The sequence below is a fragment of the Vicia villosa genome, unplaced genomic scaffold (genome assembly GCF_029867415.1).
Source record: "Vicia villosa cultivar HV-30 ecotype Madison, WI unplaced genomic scaffold, Vvil1.0 ctg.002629F_1_1, whole genome shotgun sequence".
NCBI lineage: Eukaryota > Viridiplantae > Streptophyta > Magnoliopsida > Fabales > Fabaceae > Vicia > Vicia villosa.
The window spans coordinates 232,520-238,519 of NW_026705989.1; the positions used below are offsets into that span (position 1 = coordinate 232,520).

Here is a 6,000-nt window from a genome sequence, read left to right on the forward strand (position 1 = left end):
TCAAGCAGGCACGTAGGGTATGGAACAAGAATATCGACTCATACTTAGTCGAATTAGGATTTGTAAAATACAAATATGAGTATGGAGTCTATGTTCAAATTGTAGCATAAGACATAACAATTATCTGCTTATATGTTGATGACTTGTTGGTAACTAGAAATAGCTTGGAGAACTTGTCGAAGTTCAAAGAGCTGATGATGGGAATTTGAAATGTCGAATCTGGGAAAATTGTCTTATTTCCTAGGCATGGAATTTTAAATGTCGAAGCAAGGTATGGTGCTACATCAAAGTAAGTATATCAAAGAGATACTCAAGAGATTCAGAATGAATGATTTGAATCCTGCATCCTCACTTGTCGAACCAAATGTGAAGTTGGAGAAGATTGGAGAGTAAGGAAAAGTCGTTGTAACTTTGTTCAAGCAAATTGTGGGATCTCTGAGGTATATGTGCAACAGTCGACCTGATATAGATTTTGTAGTCGGATTAGTGAGCAGATACATGAGTGAACCAAGAGTGTCACACATGAAGGTTGCGAGAAGAATTTTAAGATACTTAGAAGGATCGATAGAGTATGGAATTCTATTTCGACGAAATTCTGAAAACAAAGAAACAACAATTACTTCTTTTTCAGATGTTGATTGGTGTGGAGATAAGGAAGATCGAAGAAGTACAACTGGATATTTCTTTCAAGTATTTGGTGCCCCAATTTCATGGTGTTCGAAGAAACAACCCGTGGTGGCATTATCATCGTGTGAAGCTGAATATATAGCAGGATCCTATGCTGCATGTCAAGCAATTTAGATAAGATCGGTACTTGAAAAAATGGAGGCCGAAGTAAAGAAACCTCTTGTGTTGCAAATCGACAACAAGTCAGCCATAAATCTGGCGAAGAATCCAGTTCTGCATGGAGGAGTAAGCAAATTGAAGCTAGATTTCACTTCCTGAGAGAAAAGATAAATCGAGCCAAACTTGAAGTTAGACATTTCTTAAGTGAAGCACAGTTGACCGGCATTTTCACCATAGGATTGAAGATCCACATATTCCTAAATTTGAGAAAGAAATTAGGAATAATTTAGATTGACTATTTTTAGAGTATGTTTGACAACTTGGATTATAGGGGATATGTTGAGATATAATTGGGATTGACATATTATTTAAATATTAAATATAATATCAAATATAATCAAATTTAATAATATCAAATATGATTTAAGTTATGTAAGCGCAAGTCCAATTAAAGTTGTATATAAATAGTCATAGTCTATATCATTATTTATACAATTCAAGTAAATAATATAGGGCCCGTTTGTTTTGGCTTTTTAAAAAAAATGATTTTTCACTACGCCAAATTTGTCTTTTAGCAGCACCCCTACGAAAGCGCTTTTAGGAAAAAGCGCTGCTATAGGTTTCGCTAAAAACAAAACTAAAAATGAAGGGAAAAAAGCGCTGCTATAGAGGGTCCTACAAAAGCGCTTTTTAAAAGCGCTGGTATATGGCTGGTTACCAAAGCGCTTTATAGAAGCGCTGCTATAGGGCTGGTTACCAAAGCGCTTTTAGAAGCGCTGGTAAAGGAGTAGGTTACCAAAGCGATTTCTATCTAAAAAGTGCTGGTATAGGGCTGGGTACCAAAACGCTTTTTAATAGCGCTCTCGTAGGGTATTTACAATTAAATTTTTTAAAACAAAACATTCCTAGTTTATTAAGTTTTTCAGAAATCACGATACCATTCTTCTTCCCCAAACGTAAACCTAGCTAATTCTCCATGAAAATCTCTGCCTTCCACGATACTAAATCACCATTCCATCCTTGAATTTTGTTTGGGGCTGAATTTCGACGATACTGAATCACGATTCCATCTCTGAATTTTGTCTTCTCCTTCCGCCTCTCAAAGCTCTTCGTCTTCTCCTTCACTTCGCGGCTGAGTAACAGCGACAGAAACCCCCGCCTCCGGCTGAATTTCGTCTTCTCATTCACCGCCTCGCAAAGCTCTTCGTCGACTTCTCCTGTCACACTTCTTCTTCTCTCTCGGTGAGTCGATTTCACATTCCTTCTACTACTCTACTAGCAGTAACGTTAATTTTTATTCTATGTTATTTAAGAAATTGTTAGTGAAACTGGTTGAAGATTAAGAAATTGTGTTTAGGATGGTTGTGATGAATAGGCCTGGTAGTGAAACTGGTTGAAGATTGAGGAGGAAACTGTTTTTGAAGTGAGAATTCTTACTGTTGAGATGAAGAAAATAAATATTAATGTTAGAATTGCATCTGCTATAGCTGATTTAATCACACCCATTTTGAAAATAGTTTAGGCTTTGTGTGTTCTTGTTGTTCCTTGGAGTTGGAAGTTGGAACTCTAAGAATCACTTATTTTGTGTCTTCTATATCTTGAATCACTTATTGGAGTTGGAAGTTGGAAGTTGACTTTCTGTCATTATTTATATGCATGTGTATATGTGGGTTTTAATTTCAAATATGGAGTATTATTAGTATTATATACTATATGGTATATTATTTTATAAGTTAAAAATAAATAAGCATAGTAAAAATGTGGAAGTGATTTGATTAATAATTTATCTATATATGGTGTGTGAGAGAGTTACTGGATATAATGTTGATCATGTTAAGGCTTATATGGATAATGGTGTGCTCACTGTTAATGTTCCTAAGAATAAAGTTGGGAACAAACATGTTAGGAGTGTTCAAATTTCTCATGTTTGAGAACTTTATTACCACTGTGTCATTATAAAAGTGTTCATTAGATAGAAAGAATCTAAACACCTATTATTTTAAGAATTGAAGCTAGAGTATTGATATGTATATTTGTGGAAGAGACACGGTTAACTATATATAAGTAAAACATGACTATGTTGTGTTTTTCTATATCAAAATGAGAACATGACTATGTTGTGTTTTTCTATATCAATATGTCTCATACTTTTGTATCCTTTCTATTGATCCATGCAACTCAAGAGAAAGAACGATTAAGTTTGCTCTTTTATTAGGAGAGTTATTGGTGATTTGTGTCGGTCATGGAATTGGTGATTGGTGTCAATGGGAAAACTCAAATCCTGAAATTGTGTTTTATGGAATCTGCACTATTCACCCGTTCTTATTTTAATCATACATTGAATTGAATTTCTTGTATAGGTCTGACTGGATTGATAACTTTGGATCTCTTTGGAGCTCGTATCACTGACTCTGGTACTACATATTTACGAGTATGTACACACTTCAGACTATTGTTGATTTCCTTTGTTCATTTGATTTTCTTCCTTCTTTAAAATACCTAATTATAATTTGTGTCTCTATAATCCGTTATGATATTGTTATAATTATTCAAAGAGAATAAATAAATATACATAAAGTTTACTCTTCTTTTCTTTATACACATTTAAATCTTATTTCCTCTTATTGCATCATGCAGCTTTTAATTATATTTTTATATACTTCTCAAATTCTATTGGCATACACTGTAGCCGCAATATAAATGCATTGGAAAATTCTGAAGTGTTTTGAATTTTGTCTAAAATTCTGATTTATATTGTAATTTTGATGTCTCCCATCAAATGTATTTGTTGATTATAATCGTTCTCTCTCGCCAAAGTAATTAGTTATGCTTTGAATGAACTGCTATGATGGATCGTTTCCACTTTAATTAGTTGCTTAAATCTCTACTTATGAATGATCTGTAATTAGTGGTTGAGTCAGTTTTTATTGTATGAAATTTTTTATAATAGAATTTTTCTTTCCTTTGAATCAACAGCGTTTCTCGTCCTAGTTCGACGTACAACGCTCATTCTCTACGTTTTCTTGAGTTCGGTAAAATTCGAGGTAAATTTCTTTCTCAAATTACTAGTATACTTTGCATTTTGACAGAAACGCATTATACCGTTTTGTGCCTTAATAATCAGTTGTTTTTGTTTAGCTCAATTAGGACATGGATAAGACATGGATGAATTCAAACCGATTGTCGAAAGAGTACGAGAAAGGTGCTTTTGTGGCTCAATACCGGCAGACGCTCAGAACACTTGTTGATATGTCAGATTTGACGACAGGTGATTTCCGTGAAATTAATATGGATGAAGCTGTCTTTGGTATTGAATTCCTCTAAAATGTTGCACTAGATGACATGAAAGAGATTTTTACGCATGGCCAATTAGGCGTCGGTAATATTCACTCATACATCTGGTAATTCGATGAATATATTATTTAATTAGTTGAACAATTTATTTACACATTTCAATGAAAATAATCTAATGTTTATTATGTTTTTATTTAAGGTTGTTGTATGACAAAGTGTTGCGCGGGACTGAATTGTCAAACAGATTCCATTTCGTGTCTTCCGCCTATTGCAGCGGACATACAATTGCTACGGAACCAGATTTAGTTAGACATCGCTTAGTCTATAGATTCATGACCACCGGCAATAAAGAAAGCCTGTTTCTTTGGCCATATAATACCCGACCAGTAGGGTTAGTTTTTCATTCTTGGTTCATCTAATCTTTGTTTCTTTTGCGTAGCAAAATTTTCATATAAACTTTAATTTTGTTTTAATTTATAGAGCACACTGGTTGTTGCTTGCTATCAACCCTATAAAAGAAGTGGTATATTTTCTGAATTCGGTATATGGTGATTAGACCAATTATCCGGCTATGAAGTCAACGATTGATACGTAAGTGAGATCGTTCTAAATATTCGTGTATATTTATATATTTAATTATTTGTGAGATTGATCTAAATATATGCTTTTATATTTTTGTTAGATCAATGCAAGTGTTTCGAAGTCAAAGAGACGCACAGGTATCCCGGACTAAATCAAACAACATTACTTGGATCAAAGTATAGATACATTAATTTTCACAATTTTGCTTATAATAGTTATGCTACTTGATAAAACAAGACAACTAAAAAATCTTATTTGTTTTTCTATGTAGTGTCTGCAACAGCGAAACAATACAGATTGCGGATACTTTGTTTTGAGGTTTTTGAAAGAAATCCTTCAAACGAATCAATTAGAGATTCCAATCACGGTATGGATTTATAACTTAGGATAATTTCTTATAATTTATTACATTTAACTAAATCATGCATATTATGTTTTTGTTATGTAGTACTTTGATGACTTCTATGCTGCTTCTTACACGAAACTTAAGTTGGAAGAAATCAAAGAGGAATTGTGTCAATTTTATATTCAGCGACTATTCATATAGGTATGAATACATTATTGTGTGAAAAGTTTTATGAATACATTACTGTGTGATGAATTTTGATAATGGCTTTGTGTTTGAGTTTCTTTGGTGGATGTTGGTTCATTTTGCTTAATATTAATTGACGATGATGACGTTGTTATATGAATCAAGTTTGTTGTTTGCTAAATAAGAGTGCTGAACTTTGTTTTTGTTGTTGTTGAGTTTGATTCTTAAATAAGTGGTGCTGATAGTTTGATTTGAGGCTGGATTGATGACACATTACATTGGTGGATTGAGTTGCAAATCACATGAAATTGTTGCTAATAATATTGTTGATGTTTCTGAATGACAATTTGTTTTCTTGGAAAATTTGAAGTATAGATGTTGGAGCCTTTAATTGTGTTTGAGCAAAGTTAGTTTAATTGACCGTGTTGTTCTGTTCATACTTTGCAGGACCAGGACCGTGCGCTCGTCGGATTTTGAGAATTTCGGGCTTATATTCTGATTTAGTTATTGTTAGAGATGAGTTAGTTATATGTATCTGTTGTAAACATGTGAATTGAACTATAATGGTGTATATATATATATATATATATATATATATATATATATATATATATATATATATATATATATATATATATATATTATTTTGGATTATAATGGTATTATATTGGTATATAATGTCCTACCTATGGTTCAAAATATTACAGGTTGAAAATATATTATAGGTCGAAAATAAATATAGGTTGAAAATATTACAGGTTGAAAATATATTACAGGTCGAAAATATTACGGGTTGAAAACAAATA

The 6,000-nt window shown here is 32.7% G+C and overlaps 1 long non-coding RNA gene across 1 annotated transcript; it reads left to right on the forward strand.

Moving 5' to 3' along the window:
- The first annotated feature begins 4,934 nt into the window (after positions 1 to 4,934).
- LOC131639424 (uncharacterized) lies at positions 4,935 to 5,746 on the forward strand. The gene is made up of 3 exons (XR_009294941.1): positions 4,935 to 5,029; positions 5,111 to 5,209; positions 5,642 to 5,746. It is a non-coding gene; the product is annotated as an uncharacterized LOC131639424 (long non-coding RNA).
- Positions 5,747 to 6,000: the final 254 nt, after the last annotated feature.